This window comes from Crocuta crocuta, unplaced genomic scaffold (genome assembly GCF_008692635.1).
Source record: "Crocuta crocuta isolate KB4526 unplaced genomic scaffold, BGI_CrCroc_1.0 scaffold56, whole genome shotgun sequence".
In the NCBI taxonomy this organism is placed as follows: Eukaryota; Metazoa; Chordata; class Mammalia; order Carnivora; family Hyaenidae; genus Crocuta; species Crocuta crocuta.
Genome location: NW_027531334.1, coordinates 4,866,923 through 4,887,164, shown reverse-complemented (window position 1 = coordinate 4,887,164; position 20,242 = coordinate 4,866,923).

Sequence of the window (20,242 nt, the reverse complement as noted above, 5' to 3'; positions counted from 1 at the left end):
CTCTGTGCTGACAGCTAGCTCAGAGCCTAGAGCCTATTTCAGATTCTGTGTCTCCCTCTCTCTCTGACCCTCCCCTGCTCATACTGTCTCTCTCTCTCTCTCAGAAATAAATAAAACATTAAAAGAATTAAAAATAAATAAATAGAATTCTAAATGTATTCAAATTTTTAAAAATCTTTTAACAAGAATTCTGCATTCCATTTTTTAAGACATAGCAAACTATTTTAATTCTATCATATTGAGAGTTGTTTTCTGTGCTGAACGTGCAGTAAAGATGTACACCATTCAGTTTATTTTGGGGGAGGAGAGGTTGAGCATATACATGCATTTAAACAGAAATACATGAATGNGACCTAAGTGAAAGTCGGACGCTTAACCGACTAAGCCACCCAGGCGCCCCATAGGCTGCAATGTTTTAAAATGAAGTTAAGCCAGATCACATTTGCAGCAATAAAACTTTCTTTTTATTGAAGACCTAGTTATCTTTAACATCCCTGGAATTTAGTCAGTACCACCCCATGTGTTTGAGAATGTGATATTATTACCAAATTGCTCAGCAACAGTAGGCAGTGTAAATTCACTCCCGCAGTTACTGACACACAGTGAACATGGCCTCTAATGAAGGAAACTTGATGGCCTGCTTCTGAGGACATATGAATGAATCCATCTGCTGAATTTTTAAGATTCTTAAAGAGAAGGAGAACCCTAATATTTTATGAAGCACTTAAGTTATTCCATGAAATTGAAAATTTCAATGAAATTATTTCATTTAAACCTTACAACTAGCCTTTTTAAAAAAATTTTTTTAAATATTTTATTTATTTCTGAGAGAGAGAGAGAGAGAGAGAGAGAGGGAGTGTGAGCAGGGGAGGGCCAGAGAGAGGGAGACACAGAATCCGAAACAGGCTCCAGGCTCTGAGTTGACTGTCAGCACATGTGTTTGAGAATAGCTGGATAGGGGGCTTGAACCCACGAACCCCGAGATCATGACCTGAGCCGAAGTCGGCCACCCAACCGACTGAGCCACCCAGGCACCCCACAACTAAGCCTTTTTTGTACAGATGAGGAAACAGACTCCATGCTGTTCAAATATAACAAGAGATTTCCACCTGTCGTATAAAAAAGAAAGCCGAAGGTCCCTTGCTATAGTAAACTATGAAATTCGAAATATTGGCAGGTGTTAACACTGCCAACATATGAACTTATTCCACCCACAAGTAAAGCACGTTGTACCAAGGTCCTGCAGAAAAACAGAATAAATAGTATGGAGAGACGCTGGGTCGGGAGAGGGGAGAAGGTTGAGAGAGATCGAGAAGGAGAAAAGGAGAGAAACAGAGAGAAAGACAGAGAGACAGAGAGAATGAGGAACCTATTCACGTGACTATGGACACTGACAAGTTCCAAGGTCTGTAGTCAGCAAACTGGAGAGCTAATGGTATAGTTCCAGTCTGAAGGCGGGCACGCTCTAGACCCAGAAAGAGACTATGTTCCAGTTATAGTTTGAAGGCTGGAAAAAGCTGATGTCGCCATTGAAAGGCAGGTAGGCAGGTGAGCCAGCAGGAGCAGTTCCCTTTCATTCAGACTTTTTGTTCTATTTATGCCCTCAACTGATTGGAAGAGGCCCACCTATATTAGGGAGAGAAATCTGTTTTTATCCAGCCTCCTCATTCAAATGTTAATTGCATTCAGAAACACCCTCTCACAAACATACTTAGAAAAATGCTTGACCAAACATCTGGGTGCTTGTATCCCAGTCAGGTTGACACATAAAACTAACCATCACACACATACTAGATGTGAGAGATCGTTAACATTCCACTGTATCCTTTCGGCCACTGTTCCAAACTGTTGATTTGACTAATAATATGAACACCTGTAAAGAAGTATTACAGGTTCTATTGCAACCTGTCTCAAGACTAACATAGAGATTGTCTTAAATGTGATGTTTTCCATAACCTTCAGTGGTGCCTACCAGCAGTGGCAGACTTGGCATTTAAGGAGTTTAAAATCTATCCTACCCGAATGCACAAGAATGTTTACAATATGTATGTGGATTCTGCTTTATTTGTAATATTGAAAATTTAAAGCAAAGTAGTGAGTTAAATATCGTGCAGCTCTATCATGGAATGCTACATAGTCATTAAAATAATTCAGTCTGTTTTATTAGCATATAAAATATTCATAATAAATTATATGATTGTATTTGTATACATATTTTATACATGTACACGCACAGATAAAAATCTGGAAGTTTACAAACTGCAGTGGTTTTCCGTGGGAGGAAATGTGCTGTTATTGTTGTGAGAAGGGAAAATTCCCGCCACGTGGCTAGGAACTGAGGGTGACCTCCAGGAGGAGAGAGTGACTCTGTGCTGACAGTCAGCAAGAACGGGAACATCATTCCTACAACCACAAGGAATTGTATTCAGCTAATAACCTGAGTGGATCTGAGAGGACTCGGAGCTCCAGATGAGAATGCAGTCAGGCTGATACCTTGACTTCTGCCTTGTGCACAAGGACCCTGAGCAGAACACCCAGCTAGTCTGCGCCTGGGCTCCTAACCTACATACCTATGAAGTGATGAATGTGTTTAGCTGCTAAATTTATAATAACTTGCTACACAGCAATAGAAAGCCAATATAATCATTTAGCATAATACAGAAACACTTGTGCATTCCCAACGAGAAACTCATAATATAATAAATAGTGAGAAAGATAGATTTTCAAAATAGTTACTTGATTTACTATATTGAACCGTGTTATTAAAATATGTTCCTGAGCAGAGCTTTAATCCACATATCAAGCCAAAAAAAAAAGTCTTAAAGTTGCACAGATTTCAAATCACCTGCATTTTTTAGTTTTAAAATATGTATGAATATCTTTAATTAAGTGACAGGCAGGACCGAATCATAGATTTGATTGAAGATTGGTAAATTGTGATTGAATAAACTAAAAACTTGCAATGTTTCAAAAACATTCACTTTTATTTCAAAACATCTCGAGGCATCAAAGTAAACTGTGGAGTCTTGCCTGACAATGGTCTCCACAATTGGGTTCTGGTGACCTGGACCTCACCTATTGACCTCACCTTACTGACTGTCCACTTACTGTTCTCTTCCCTTTCACTGTGTCTTTGCTCGAGACACTCCCTCAGTCTGCCTCTCCAGTGGGAGTCTTACCAGCTAAGCAAGGCACAGCTCCGTTCCACTCTGAAGTCTGCCCTCCCTCGTACTTACTATCAATAGAACTATTCTCGCCTTCCCCACAGTCCAAATGATTTGTTAGTTTTTATTATGATAAAACATACTTGCTTTGTTTTAGATTTATGTATGCATTGATGTCACCATCAACAGGCCGTGGGTTCCAAAATGTCAGGGACTGTCCTCTTCCTGATCCACAGTGCCTGGCAGAGGGCTATATATTTAGTTCATGGTCAAAGAGTGACTACTGAGTTTTTTTTTTTAAAACCTCTACCATGTCAATATATAAGAACAAGACACACACCATAATGTACATAATTTTAACTTAGGGAAGGCTGAGTCAAAATAAAAGTCTGATGGGAAACAGAAGGAAAAATCTAGGTTCTTAAAAATGAGGTGAATGATTTTGCTCAGCGATTGAACAGATCATAACAACTGCTAAGTGAAATTGGAAGCACAATAAAAAAGATTCAGAACAGGAGAAGGTCATATCTAAGACCTAGAAATAAAGCACATTATATATAATATTCATTACACCTCTACAGTTTCTGCTATAACGTTTTACATTATTCAAGTCTTTTTATCGCTGCTTATGACAATATTTGCCTCCCTTATGAATTCATTTTCAATACAGTCTTGCACTGTGGTTGAATTTGAAAGATATTCTAATTTAAGATTATCAGAATTGGACAGAGGACTATATTGACTGAATGACAGTTAGGAAGTTTAATGCATATGAAATTCAAAATGCCTCAAACATAACTAAAATCACTGCAAGCCCAAGGGAAATATAAAATATTATGTACCAGCAACAGTTTACTATCTCTAGTTCATATGCAATTATTTTACACTTTCTGAAAATAATGTTGATGTACTTGTATAAAATACAAGTAATATAAAATTCTGGTAAATAGTTTCCATTCATTCAGTTAACTGTTCATTGAGTACATACCATCTACAAGATTTAGTACTATATTCTACAAAGGATACAAATATAAAGATACAAATACAAGGAGTAAAGATAGGAGAAAAGAAACAGAAAGTTAACTAAATTGATTTTGTGCTCTATCTATGCTAGGCCCTGACTTGGAATAGTAACAATAATAACTAATACCTACTGAGTGTTTATTGCATCTAGATATAATTGTGAGGGTTCACATGGATTGCATCATTTAGTCTTTAGAGTAAATCTACAAAGTTAGAATGATTATTTTTCCCATTTTTCAGTTGAGGAAATCGTTGCATAGCAATTAAGTGACTTGCTAAATGTTGCAAAGCTAGGAATTTCCAAGGAGAAACTTAAATTTAAGAGGCAGACACTTTGTACTTACAGTCTACATTATGTACTTCTCCGTGGGTTGCATGATCTCCATGTTACAGAGCAGGAATTGGAGGTTCAGGAGGTTAAAGGGGTTTGCCAACCTCATATCTCTGATCAGTGATAGCACTCAAAACCAGATCTGTCTGATTCCAGATCCTTTGCCAATTCTTCTATATCACCTCCAAAACTACACAAGATAAAATATTAATGAAATATATTCAAACTGTATTCTATCCTTTCTATTATTGAAATCCAACTGCATTTCTTCCTGACTGTGTGAAATTAGGCAAGTCACTTAATTTCTGTCTGCTTTCATTCTCTCATCTTTTTATAAATCATTTTATAAATGAGTATAGCAATATTTCATGCCTAAAATAATTTGGGGTTGGTGGGATTGAAGATGATAGGTAGTGCAATTGAATAGTACCTAGAACAAATGTATTATCATTGTTATGATTATCATTATCGCTACTAAAATTACTATTTGTATGCTTAGGGAGATAAGGACCATATACTACGACTACCACTAGGGATTGAGCGCTGAGCTAAGCATTGTTTCAGCGTTATCTCCTCTCAACATCCCCATGTTACAAACGATGAAACAGAGGTTTCAAAAAGTTAAGGAAGCTGCCTAAGATCATACAGCCAATGAGTGGTGGACCGGATATCAAACCTGGGTTTATTGACCCCAAAGCCCATAGGGTAGCATGTGATCAGTGTCCAGAGAAAGGTGTAATCCAAGTACTGAAGATGTTCAGAGAATGCAGACCACTTCTTGCTTAGGTGACCCAGAAGCGTTTTCCCTGTGTCGGTTGACGGTTGAGCCAAGCCATGAAGGTAGGCAGAATTTCAACAGCTGAGAAGTGCACCTTTTGAAGGACAAAACAAGTTTACCTGAAACAGCATGAACAAAAATCTGGAGACAAGCTATAATCCAGCTGACATTGTAGGGAAGAGGCAGAAGAAAGAGCTGGAAAGATGAGTTAATGCATGGCCTATGCTTCTAGAACTGTGCTATTTAATACAGGAGCTGTGAGATCTACATGGCTCTTGAAATGTGGCTAGAGAGACTCAGGAACTGAATTTTAAATTTTATTTCATTTTTATTAAGTTTATTTATTTATTTTGAGAGAGAGAGAGAGAGCATAATCAGGGAAGGGGCAAAGAGAGAGGGAGAGAGAGAATCCCAGGCAGGCTCCCTGCTATCTGTACAGAGCCCAACATGGGGCTTAATCTCACGAATCTTGAGATCATGACCTGAGCCAAAATGAAGAGGTGGACACTTAACCAACAAGAGCCACCCAGGAGCCCCTTTAAAATTTTATTTAATTTTAATTAATTAAAATTTAAATCTAAAAACCAAATTCAGTTATGGAAAACACAATGAATATGTGTGGAGCAACTGAGAGGTGTGGATCTACTTTTCCAACTGTATACCTTATGAGATCTAAATCCCAATTTAGGGTTGTCAATGAAAATTTACCATGTGATATTCACAATGTGATATAAGTATAAAATACATTCTGGATTCGGGAAATGTGTTAAAAAAAGAATTTAAAGTATCATATTAATAGTTTTAATATTAATTGTATTTTGACATTTTATATATCCTGTATATGTTGGATTAAATCAATGTATTATTTATATTAAGTTTACCTTTTTATTTTTACTTTTTTTTATATGACTACTACTATAGAATTTTGAATTGTGTATATGACTCACATAATATTCCTGTTAGAAAAGTTCTAGCCTGTTCCTGGCACATAGTAGGCACTCAATAAAATACTTGCCAACCAACTATAGTAAGAACCAGACTGTAACCTCAAAGTCAGGCTGGAGATTTTGTATTTTTTTCAACAGATAAGAGAACCACTGACACTTCTCAGTACTGGAAGTAATATGCTCAGAGGACTATTTTAGGAGGCTCCATCTGGAAGCGTAATTAAAACAGGAAAAACTAAAGTTAGGTTAGAAGTATGTTGCAGTAATAATGTAGGACCCCAAGCCCCTCAAATCCTTCCAAAGCAGCTCAGCTCAGCAGCATAACAGTGGGTAAATGTTCAGTGTTTCTCTTGAGAATGCTCAACATTTGCAAATAAAAGACAATTCCTTCCTGAGTCAAACCTACCCTTCGATGAACCTAATCTTATCATTGTTACTTTTAAAGAGAATCATACTCAGAATCAATGTAGTTATCTCTGCAAAGAGTCATGTGGGATAGAACTCCCTTTATTACAGTAATAACCAAATACAGCTTCATAACGTAATTTTGAAATCAGCACAGATGAAACACCAGGTATGAAAAAGCCTGAATATCACTGTCTTCTTCATCCAGTAACCAGAATTTTCTTTGGTTCAAATGTCTGTGTCATTGCATGCTGAAAAACTTTAACAATAGGCCCAAAGGATGAAACCCAAATTCAATTAGCAGTCCCCAGCTAATCCCATTCAGCCTCGACTGTCTCCAATGTCCTCTGATAAACACTAACTCATTCAGGTCTCTGTCAGCAAGTGACAGGATCCAACCCAAACTAGTCAAGGAATTTGTTATTCGCACACTAGGTAAATATTAATAGAGATAGACTCACATATATATGGGCGAACAGCTATCTTGATGCTGTTGCTCCCCAGTGCTGGCCACACCCACTCACGCTGCAGACAGACTTGTTCTCTGAGACAGAATGAAAGTCCAGCATCATCAACCCTGCTTCACTTTCTTGCAGCCTCTTGGGCAAAAATGCAAAGCAACCTTTTCTCCACCCTAAATAAATAAAAATAAATGCTACCACATGGGGAGTGTGTACCACGTTCCAGCCACTGTTCTACATGCTTTATATATATTAAGTGATTGGATCTTCACAAAAAGTCTATGATCATCATCCCCGTTTTGGAGATGGGGAGACTAAAGCACAGAGAGGTGGAGTAACTTGCTCAAGGTCACTGAGTTAAGAAGTGGCAAACAGGCAGACTCTGGTATCCAGACAACTCTACAAGAATCACTATGGTCAGGGGAGAAGACATTTTGACTGGCTATGCCTGAGTCATTGGTCCACCCCCATGGTAGAGTCGGGGAGTACTATGATTCACAGCCCCACCAGGATCACAGGACATGGTTGGACTAGGAGAAACAGGGGATGCCAGCAGGTCAAAACGAGACAAGGTCTGGTACATAGTCCATAATCCAATCACAGCAGACAGGATGGGTCGGCCTTTCCCAAATTCACCTTGTATTCTTTGGCCCATAATCTGCCATTCTTTCTACTTCTACCTCCCAACCCTCTTCTGGGAGAACTGCTACTTATCAATCTGTGAGGCCAACCTCAAGCAACACACTATCTCTTTTGCAACATTTCCTCAGTCCCCACAGGCAGAATAAATCGCTATCTTTTCTGTCCTCCTTTGGTGTCCCAAGCAGCCCAGCATCCGTTGGGCAGACAGAAGTTCTCTGTGGAAGCCTCATCTCTCCTGCTCCTTTCAAAGGAGTCTGTGGTAGCAAGACTCAGTCAAATAAAATGAAAATGGGGCTCTCACACTTTTTTTTTCATTTACTCATAATTGTTTCATTGGATCATTTTAAGATCTTGAGACAAATATTGCTTCACTCCACTCATGGGTTTTCTCCGATTCTCGGCATTGATGGTGACTTTCCTCTCAACTCTGCTCTTGCCTACCAGCGTTTTCTATACTTAACTCATTTCTTTGTGAGGACACTTGGCATGGCTTTAAGGGATCTGTCTCTGACATACCATGCTCCGGGAATATTCCCATTATGGTCTTCATTTCATTGATTTCCAGGTCTGTGTTTTGTCTGTCTCTCCCATAAGACTTTGAGCTCCTTAGAGTGGGGATTATGCCCTAAATCTCCTTGTTATCCCTGATGTTGAAAGGAGTTCCTGCCACAGTGGGGACTTAGTGGATCTATTTCCTGGGCTGAAAAAGCAGAGAGAAAGAGGAAAGGAGAAAGAAAGGGAGAGAGGAACGAAAGAAGGAGAGAAAAAAGAAAGAGAAAAGAACATTGAGATTATTCCAATGTCTATGTTATTTTCTTGGGAAAGAATAATTAGGAAATAACATGCTCAACTCACACATAAGTCAAATAACCTCCTCTTAAATTTGCAATGGTAAAAATTAAATAAATTAATGAAATAATGAAAGAAAATTGGCCAGGAAAGAAAATCTTCAGAAACAAACTTTTCCCTTAAGACCCTGGGCACATTTGCTTTTTTCTCCTATGACAACTTGAAACTATTGTGGTAATGCAAGAAAATTGGGTTGATTGAAGTGAATCTTCCTTTTATCAGGCCCAGAAAAGTAGTTTAGAATAGAGAACTGCTCATCCAATCATTTTGTCCTAACCTAAATCTAGCCTCCAAAGAGAAAAGGGCTAGCATTGCATGGTGTTTAGAATTGGCATCGACCTTGGCAAGTCACTGACTCCATTGCCCGGTTTCTTCTTTTGCTCTGCCCTGGACAGAGTGGTGTGGTTAAAAGTGGTTGATGGCTGTACCTCTGACCAAGAGAGCTCACTGACTCACATGTGTATTTTCCTTGACACATGTTTCAAGAGAGCCTATTTTTGATTCTGTAAGACAAGTAATGTGAGAGGTAATTTCCTAGGAGTAATATCTGTAACTCTTTCCAAAATGAAGTTAATACTAGTATTTAACACACAAGAGTGGTTAAAGCATTAACTCTGCAACTAGATGATTTGGGTTCAAATCCTGGATCCTCCTTGCTACTGACTATGTGAACTTGAGCAAGCTATTCTAATCCATCTGTGCCTCAGTTTCCTCAACAGAGATAATAGCACTTACCTCATATGGTTGTGGGGATTAAATGAACTGGTTTTTTAAAAGTATTGTGCCATGCATACAGAAGTCACTATTTGTTTGTTAAAGAAATAAAGTAAGTTCAGCAGATTAAATACAAACTATATTACCTAAAGTTACTAAGTAAAGACAAATCTAAACAACATCAACAAATACATATTACCATCTATCAGATATATATGAAGTAACATGGAATAAATTTCAGATTTCTTGAAAAACTTAAGTAATGTGGATACAAGAATTTTATGGGGTTTTTTAGTCAATAGACTATTGCATTATAAAGTATTTCATTGGATAAAGTTCAAACACCATCATGATTCCTAGTAGAACCAGTGTATCTTCCCTGAAATTAAGTTTAATGTTTCCAACAACCCATGAAATATTGCTTAAACCCTTTTAGGTAAACCGTTAATTGTATTTAAAGCAATCTAAGAGAGCAGTGCCATAAATATTGTCACAGAGAAGAAAAATTATAAGTTCTATAAATCCTACAAAAGTGTGAAAGTGTTCAGTGATCAATAAGTGCTATGCCCCCTAAACTCTATCACTTTCTTCTCAGGCTATCTCCTCATCAGATGTCTGCCTCTATCTACTAACAAAAGATTACAGCATTCCATTTTTAAAGAACAAATGAACTCTAATAGAGATATTTTGATATACCGTGCCTCACAATGACCTTATTGGTTGGTTGTTTGCTTGTTGCTTATTTTTAAAATAGTGAATAAGGCTCAAATTTCAAAGTAAATTATGAATCAAATCAATGCAAAAAGAAAAGGGCTGGCAACAAGACACCATGTCCACCTGCTTTAACCAATGTATCATTGTAAATTTTCAGCCGTTTCCCATGCTGATTAGATGATTGGATAAGCCCTTCAAAGTTCAGAGCCGTTTCCTCCTCCCTGTGTTGTTGGGAATATATTTGAAAACTTCAAATATTACCCCAAAAAAATCATCACATGATTGATGAGGCCAAAATCCTTAGATTTGGAAAAGGAGGTCCATGTTATTGCAAAGTGAATAAAAAATATTTTCCATCTTTTTTCCATATGTACTGTGACAAAAGCATAGAGTAAAGAGAATGAAATGCTCTTCATTGTTAAATGGCTCAGATTATCAGGGAAGTAAGTCATCTCCTAACCTTCTTCTCCCACCGGTGCGCTTCCTTCCGCCAACAGGAATCAACAGTCAATCTAATTCATGTTGTTGTCACATAGGCCAACCCTGGGCTTAGCTGTTCAAGAGGAGGATTGTGCAGCCAAGGGAAGATGAAGCAAACTTTAGAAAAGAAAGGATGTTGAATGAAAACCCTAAGCATACCTAAAGCCTAAACTCACTGACTTGGTCACAAAATGACCTTAAGGGAAAAAGGGAAATTTATTGGATGCATACGGGGCTATCTCCTGAAATCCAAGGTCAAAATATGCAGCTGGGCCTTTGAGAGACCAGGACCAAGAACAGGAAAGTCAGAAGGAGCCAACACAGCTGTTACTTCCAACGTTTCTGTTTTCTTAGGGAAGCAAGGTCTGAGATCTCTCTTTCTCTCTGCAAATTGGCTTCATTCTTCAATCCTGACATGGACCTGCTTCCTAACCCTGCTTACAAATTAACCATCTGACTAATGCCATCATACGATCTTGGAGGGAGACTCTGATTAGAGGAGAAAAACTTCCAGATTGGCTCCCTTAGTCCAAAGAGTGTTGGCCATTGGAGTTATGAAAGCTGTGCATGATGAGGGTCATGGCAATAGTCTGCATCAAGAGTTTGCAATTTTTTTTTCTGGGAAGGGCCATAGAGTAAATATTTTAGGCTTTGGGAACCAAGTGTTCTTTGTCAAAACTATTCAACTCTGATATTATAGCACAAAAGCAGCCACAGACAATGCATCAATGAATAAGTGTGGCTGTGTTCTGATAAAACTTTATTTACAAAAATAGGTTTTGTGCCAGACTTGTTTCACAGACATAATTTGCTGACCCCTGGTCTACAGCTACAGTGTAAGCAGGAAAGACTTTTTTTTAAAGAAAGGGCCAGGGCAGGTTGGAAAGGGGAATCATCCCTAATATTCACAACCAGCACTGAGCATTGGAAGCAGAGCCGTATAATAGTTGGAAGAACCAAGTTATAAAGCATCAGCATCATATTCAAAAAAGGGTTTTCATTCTAGCAATAAGATCCCCACCCTGAGAACACACCCATATCTCTTCAGAATCATTAAGGTAGAGATTGCTCAGAAGGAAAGTGGCCATTTCAGTGGAATGGGAGTACAGAGAACCATACTATTGCAGAAGGGGCAGGTTTTCAGAAATATATGCTTAACAAACTCATATCTAGCTCCAGCATATCTACCTGTGCTGAGAGTTGTATATTATAGGGAAAGTGGTAGATAAATTCACAGGATGAAGTTAGAAAACAATGCAGTAAGCAATTTTAAAGTCCTATTTTGAGTTAGGGAGGAAAGGATGATATAAATATTACATGAAGTAGTATGCTGAAATGATATTATGTCCATTTCGGCAAACCTGAAGCTCAATGTCTAATAGCACTGAAACCAGGTGTGAAAAGTATGAAAGGGAGACAGGGCCCCACTGGAGCAGCCACCCCAACTGCACTGGGAAAACTAAAGGCAAGAGATAAAAGACATGTTTGTTCAATACTTTCCATAAGCAACTAGTGTGACCCAAGGGGCTCTGCAGAAACGGATATGCTTTCTTTAGCACTTTGCAGCCCAGATATGGTCAGAAAGACCCAGATCTACAATTACTGGAGGAGGACAATCAGGGAAGGGTTTCAGTGACCTCTCTCAGCAGCAGTTTTTCTCTGCGCCCTCATTGGCTTCAATCAATTCTCCAGTTTGCAGTTACCTTCTTGGCAGAACTACTCTTCCCCTCTCTGCCATGTTGATGGGCTGGAAAAGAGAGGATGGTAGCAACTACTGAAACAGGTGGAATATTACAAGTATTTTTAAAGCATTAAACACTTCAGGGCGTCTGGGTGGTTCAGTTGGTTAAATGTCTGACTCCGCAAGCGGCTCGGCTCAGGTCATGATCTCATGGTTCTGGGATCAAGCCCCGCATCAGGTTCTGCATTGATACTGTGGAGCCTGCTTGGGATTTTCTCTTCCTCTCTTTCTGTCCCTCCCCTGCTCATACTCAATTGTGCACACATTCTCTCTCTCTATCTCTTAGAATAAATAGAAATAAAATATTTAAAATATTAAGTGTTTCCTATTAAAAATAGATGGCTTCCAAATATAGTTTTACAATCTAGAGACAATATTACATAATGGCTAAAAGCAAGCTCAGGTTTTGTGTCTGAGTTACTTATCTTCTCTCAGCCTCATCTTCCTGATCTGGAAAATGGGAATAAGAGTAATTACTACCTCATAGAAATGTTGTGCCTCTTAAGTGAGATAAAATACATAAAGAGATGAGCTTAGCAAATTTTTACTTATCATGAATGTTAGTCATTATTATTACACTATCTTACCAACTAGGTGGCTAGAGAGGAGTTAAAGTAATATAAAACTATCGCTGATGTGAGACAATCAGGGCTCAGAAATGTTGACGGGCATATTATTACTCCTTGAGTTAGTGCTCACAGGACTTCAGAGTCTTGGCTAGTTTGGCCAGAAGGAAAAGGGCAATAACTAGTTTCATGTGTCATTGTCTTAAGTGCTCTCCTTTACGTGGCAAGTTTCATTTTACCACAGCATAGGATTCCTTTGGAGCTAAAGAACATTCACTCACTCCTTCATTATTTAGAGAATACACCCTCTGTGGGGACATCCTATGTCACACAGTGGAGATGTACAGTCATAGCAGAAACTCTGGCCCTTTCATCCTGGGGGATTCCTGTCTAGTGCACAGATATGTCCTTGGAGTACCTTGGAGCTCATCTGTTTCCTGGGAAAAGATGTTTACTTTTTCCCCCGAAAGATGAGCCTACGTTTACTTGCTCAGCTATTTCCAGCAAAGATGTTGCAGGGTATATTTCAGACCACAAATTCAGGGGGGACCAAAAGAAGGTAACTTTATTTTTCTACAAATGAACTTAGTTTCAATCTTGAGACTTCATTCTAGGTAGTAAAAGGTAATCTTGGTCAGTTTGGAGGGAAATCCCCATCATCTCATGGCTTCCTCCTTTACTCTTTTCCATGGACTTTCATCTCCTGCCCCAGACTTCATAGCATTAAGCTATGTGGGCAGGAGAGTTGTCTGGTCTCTAGGAGCCATCTCTCCACTCTGACATTCTCTGAAAGACTGAGCATCACATTGTCTTCCCCGCCTTCGTTATGCCCTTACAGCAACAACTACATCTGATAGACACCTCACAGTCATCCTTCCCTTGAGACCTCATCAAGATCAGTTTGACCCCTTAGCTACTACACCCTTCCCAGATTTACAAGAAATATTGCCTACTCATTCTGAGGCTGTCTCAGGTCTCTCAGTTCATTACCCCACTGAAACTCTCTTTCATGGAGATATGACATCATGAAAGTGCAGGAAAATCTGTAAAGCTGCCATGCCCAGGGCTCCCAGACAAGGGAGCACAGGTCTGTTACTTGCAGATCATCAAATCTCTATGGGAATTCTATTGATCTCGCCAACCCAAAGGAGTAGAGGTAAGGTCTCCTCTCAGAGATCCATGCCAGCAATTCCTTGTATTGCTTTCATTTTCTCAGTTTCACTATATTACACTCCCTCTAGAGCTCTTCTCTTTCTTCCCAGATTTTCATCTCTACTCGTACAGGGAAAACATGTATCAGAAGTATTTTTCCAGTTCTATTGCTTTAGACAAGGTCCTTTGCTTCTGACACTCTAAATTCAATAATAAATAAACTTAAAAAATTTTTTTATCTACTTGGGGAGTTCATGTTGTTATGTCTAGATATCCCAATGACATCGTGATCTAGGGCAAAATACATTTCCAAGAATGAAAGAATAGCAAAATCTTATTCTGCTACAACGTGAAGAGGCAGAGTCCTCTCAGAGGAAATGGGGTGTGTTTGAAAATATCTGCAGCAACAGGAGCCAGGGCGATATCTTCATGTAAAGTTAATGAGGAGATATTTCCTCAGCATTTGCTTTAGATCTTATGTGCAGTCTGTACCAACCGTTATGGGTTGGATTGTGTCTTCCAAAAACGTATGTTGAAGTCCTTGCCCTGGTACCTGCGGATAACCTTATTTGCAAATAGGGTCTTTGCAGATATAATCAAGTTAAGATGAGGCCATTAGGGCAGTCCCTAATCCCAAATGACTGTCATCCTTCTAAGAAGAGAATAGACACCAAAACATAGGCACAAAAGGGGGAGAACACCGTGTGATAATGGAAGCAGATTGATGTGCCGAAGCTGCAATCCAAATGTCAACAATTGACAGCCACCACCGGAAGCTAGGAAGAAGCAAGGAACAATTCTCCCCTAGAGCACCTAGAGGGAGCAAAACCCTCCTGACACATTGATTTCAGACTTCTAGGCTCCAGAGTCCTAAGGCAATATTTTTTTAATCCTTTTAAACCACCCAGTTTTGGGCACTTCGTTATGGCAGTCCTAAGAAACTCCTACAGTGTCACTAAGCTCTGCACTTCAAGGGGCGCTCATTTGGAAGGATATAAGGTTAAAGAAATTGGTTCCTACTATCCAAGTTCTCTTGACACTAGTTTCCAGAAAACTGAAAAAAAGCTCTAGAAACCCAGCAAGCCGACATAACGATCTCTCCTTGGGATTACATTGCCTAGACTTCTGTCCTTGAATCTCAAGACATCTGAGGAAGACAAGAGAGACAGAGCCAGCTGTAGAATGCAGTTGAGTTGCTTCAGGTCGCTGCAGTTTTGATGCCTGTGAGAAGGTGGGGAGAGTGTGTCTGTAGTAGCAAGGGAGAGTGTAAAATTCAATATAAAGGGAATGGCCAGAATAAAAAATGTATGACCCATCACAGACCAAAAAGAGAAAACCGGTTTAGGAAGCAAATGCTCCAGATATACTTTAAAGCAGATGCCAGGTAAGGGAGAGACTTCACCCGAGCCTGCCAGATGGAGGCAGCTGTGGGGCATCTGAGCCCTTTCCGACAGCCTCATTGGCTGAGTCCCACCTTTCTCTGACGGCTCCTTCACTTCTCTCAGATTCACAACCTGTACCTTTGGCTCATCGGATCACACAGTCCTGAGAAAATGTTCTCATGTTTCCTGAGCCCTAAAGAGTAATTTCTACAAGAATTTCAGCTTTATTAATTTTCTCTGAGAGATATACTGCAAAATGATGCTTTCTCTTCCCACTGGGAAAAACTACTTGAGAAACTAAATAAATTTCCAAAGCTATTAGTGAATAAAAACTAAAACACAGGAAATTACATGGCTTTAAGGAATTTTTCATCAGCCTATAACATTCTGATGAATTATCTCCCTCTGCCAAGATATATCTGCCAAGAGAACAGTAACAATTGTGATAGATCCCCAAGGTCCCTTCTATGGAAGCCCTCCCCTGACGCCTACTTATCAATATTAGATACAGAACCCATGTCTTTTTAAAGCATGTTTCTTTCCCTCTGGTTCATATATACTTCAAGAAATGATACAGATATTTTTAATTGCACTTCCATTTAATGGATTGTATTTGGAACATGTTAAACACATAGCATTAATAATGAGAGTACACCTTTCCAGACTTCATTATGTTGTGCTTTTATGACTTCATAGATGATCTTTTGGATCCATTACATTCTTGGGACCAGTTCTTTTTCTAAAATGCAGCTATCAAATATGGGCAGAGGAAATAAGGAAGATGATCTCAGGGGTAATTTTCATCTAGCTACTGTAGCTTGATGGGTCACCTCTTCCATTCTACAGAAGAATTATTTGAAAACCAAAGCTGGTCACCAGGAATTTGAATGCACTCTCTCCAAGATGGTTCCAAATAGACCTTGGCTAACCCTTATTTTCATTCATGTCATTTTATTCATAAGTACTAAAATAACATCTAAATGTTGGAGAACCTCAAAGCTTAATCCTGGTCCTTTTCTCACTTTTTTTTTTTCACTTTTTAAGCTCTATATAGCTAGTCCCATCACTGAAAATATGATCTGCATGCTGATGGATTCCAAATATGTTGCACTATGTCCAACCTCTCCAGGAAGGCCAGATTTTCATACCCCACTCTCTCATTTTCATTTGATTGCTGGCTTGCAATTCAACTTTACAGTTCCAAATCAGAAAGCCTGGACCACAGACACTATGCCTACTAAAGCTGTACTTTTTAAATATTCTTCATGTCAATAAATGACACCTCCATCCATCCATTTTATCTACAACCCAGATAGTATTCACAAAAAATTCCTGTCAATTATATTTCTAAATATGTCCTCTTCCATAGTTATTCCCTTTCTCTATGATACTGTCATCTATTACCTGTACTTCTATAACAGCACCTTTTTAACTTATTCTCTATTTTCCATTCATTCACCAGAGTAACCTTTTAAAAATTTAAAACACATGGCATTACTAAAATCCTCCAGTTGCGTCCCTTTGTCCTTAAAATAAAATAATAATCTCATATTATGACTTAAGCCTTACTTGACCTGGCACCTGCCTATCTCTCTGACAGAACCTCCTTTAACACTTCTATTCTTGATCACAATGAACCTGTTCCTGCCTCAGGACATTGACACATACAGATTCTTTTACTGAGAATGTCCTTGCTATGTGGTTTATGTGTTTAGTTTTCTTGTTTTCTTTTGGGTTGTTTTTGTTTTATATATAAAATGATTTTGATTTATTTATGTTAATTTAAATTCAAGTTAGTTAACATACAGTGTAGTATTGATTTCAGGAGTAGAATTTAGTGATTCATTGCTTCCATATAACACCCAGTGCTCATTGTAACAAGTGCCCTCTTTAATGCCCATAACCAGAGGCGCCTGGGTGGCTCAGTCTGTTAAGCGTCCAACTTCAGCTCAGGTCATGATCTCACGGTTTATGGGTTCAAGCCCCACATTGGGCTCTGTGCTGAGAGCTAGCTCAGAGTCTGAAGACTGCTTCAGATTCAGTATCTCCCTTTCTCTGACCCTTCCCTGCTCATGCTCTCTCTCTCTCTCTTAGAAATAAATAAAAACATTAGAAACATTTTTAATGCCCATCACCCATTTAGTCCATCCCCCCACATATCACTCCTCCAGTAACTGTCAATTTTTTCTCTGGATTTAAGAGTCTTTTATGGTTTGCCTCTCTCTCTGTTTTTATCTTATTTTTGCTTCCCTTCCCTTATGTTCATCTGTCTTTTTTTTTTTCAAATTCCACATATGAGTGAAAGAGTATGCTGTTTGTCTTTCTCTGACTGACTTATTTCTCTTAGCATGATCCACTCTGGTTCCATCTATGTTGTTGCAAATGGCAAGATTTCATTCTTTTTGATCACCGAGTAGTATTTCATTGTATATCTATACCACATCTTCCTTATCCATTCATCAGGTGATGGATATTTGGGCTCTTTCCATAATTTGGCTATTATCTGCTGCTATAACCATTGGAGTGCATGTGCCCCACTTCAACATTTATGTATCTTTTGGATGAATACCTAGTAACGCAATTGCTGGGTCCTAGTGTAGTTCTATTTTTAATGTTTTAAGGAACCTCCTGTTTTCCAGAGTGGCTGCACCAGTTTGCAGTCTCACCAACAGTGCAAGAGGGTTCCCCTTTTCTGTATCCTTGCCAACATCTGTTATTTCTTGAGTTGTTAATGTTAGCCATTCTGACAGGTGTAAAGTGGTATCTCATTGTTCTTTTCATTTATATTTCTGTGATGATGAGTGATGCTGAGCATCGTCATGTGTCTGTTGGTCATCTGGATGTCTTCTTTGGAGAAGTGTCTATTCATGTCTTCTGCCCATTTCTTCACTGGATTATTTGTTTTTTGGGTGTTGAGTTTGATACATTCTTTATAGATTTTGGATACTAACCCTTTATCTGGTATGTCTTTTGCAAATATCTTCTCCCATTCTGTCAGTCACCTTTTAGTTTTGTTGATGGCTTCCTTCACTGTGCAGAAGCTTTTTATCTTGATGAGGTCCCAAAAGTTCATTTTTGTTTTTGTTTCCCTTGTATCCAGAGACATGTCGAGTAAGAAGTTGCTGAAGCCAAGGTCAAAGAGTTCGCTGCCTGTTTTCTCCTGTAGTATTTTGATTTTGTGTGTGTGTATGTGTCACATTTCGGTCTTTCACCCATTTTAAATTTATTTTTGTGAATGGTGTTAGAAAGTGGTCAGGATTCAGTCTTCTGCATGTTGCTGTTCAGGTTTCCCAACACAATTTGCTAAAGAGACTGTCATTTTTTCTATTCGATATTCTTTCTTGCTTTGTCAAAGATTAGTTGGCCATACATTTGTGGGTCAATTTCTAAGTTCTCTATTATGTTTCAGTGATCTATGGTCTGTTTTTGTGCCAGTACCATACTGTCTTGATGGTTACAGCTTTGTATTAATATAGCATGAAGTCCAGAAGTGTTAGGCCTCCAGCTTTGGTTTCCTTTTTCAACATTACTTTGGCTATTCAGGATCTTTTCTGGTTCCATACAAATTTTAGAGTTGTTTGTTCTAGCTCTCTGAATAATGCTGGTGTTAATTTTGAGAGGGATTTCACTGAATGTGTAGATTGTTTTGGGTAGTATAGACATTTTAACAATATTTGGTCTTCCAATCCATGAGCATGGAGTGGTTTTCAATTACTTTGTGTCTTCTTCCATTTTTTTTTTCATAAGCTTTCTATAGTTTTCAGGTATAGATCTTTTCCCTCTTTGGTTAAGCTTATTCTTAGGTATCTTATTCTTTTTTTAGTGCAATTATAAATGGGACCAATTCTTTACTTTCTCTTTCTGCTGTTTAATAATTGGTGTATAAAATGCAACCAGATTTCTGTACACTGATTTTGTATCCTGTGACTTTGTTGAATTCATGTAGCAGTTTTTGGTGGAGTCTTTTGGCTTTTCTACATAGAGTATCATGTCGTCTGTGAAGAGTGAAAGTTTGACTTATTCCTTACCTATTTGTCTGCCTTTTATTTATTTTTGCTGTCTGATTGCTGAGGTGAGGACTTCCTGTACTATACTGAACAACAGTGGTAAGATGTCAGTTTTTCCCTATTGCTGGCTTTTATGATGTTGAGGTATGTTCCTTCTATCCCTACTTCTTGATGGTTTTTCTCAAGAAAGGATGCTGTATTTTGTCAAATGCTTTTTATGCATCTATTTAGAGGACCATATGGTTCTTATTCTTTTTTTATATTAATGTGGTATATTACATTGATTTATTTGCCAATATTGAACCAGCCCTGCAGCCCAGGAATAAATCCTACTTGATCATGGTGAATAATTTTTTAATGTACTACTGAATTCAATTTACTAATGTCTTATTGGGAACTTTTGCATCCAGAGTCATCAGGGATACTGGCCTGTAATTCTTGTTTTTAGTGGGGTCTTTGTCTGTTTTTGGAATCAAGATAATGCTGGCTTCATAGAATGAGTTTGGAAGCTTTTCTTCCATTTCTATTTTTTGGAACAGTTTGAGAGGAATAGGTTTTACCTCTTCTTTAAATAGCTGATAGAATTCCCCTGGGAGGCCATCTGGCCCAGGACTCTTGTTTGTCGGGAGATATTTGATAAATAATTCAATTTCTTCGCTTATTATGGGTCTGTTCAAATTTTCTATTTCTTTCTATTTCGGTTTTGGTTGCTTTTATGTTTCTAGGAATTTGCACACTTCTTCCAGATTGCCTAGTTCTTCGGCATATAATTTTTCAGTGTTCTTTTATAATTGTAAGTATTTCTGTGGTGTTGGTTCTGATCTCTCCTCTTTCATTTATGATTTTATCTATTTTGGTCCTTTATCTTTTTCTTCCTGATGAGTCT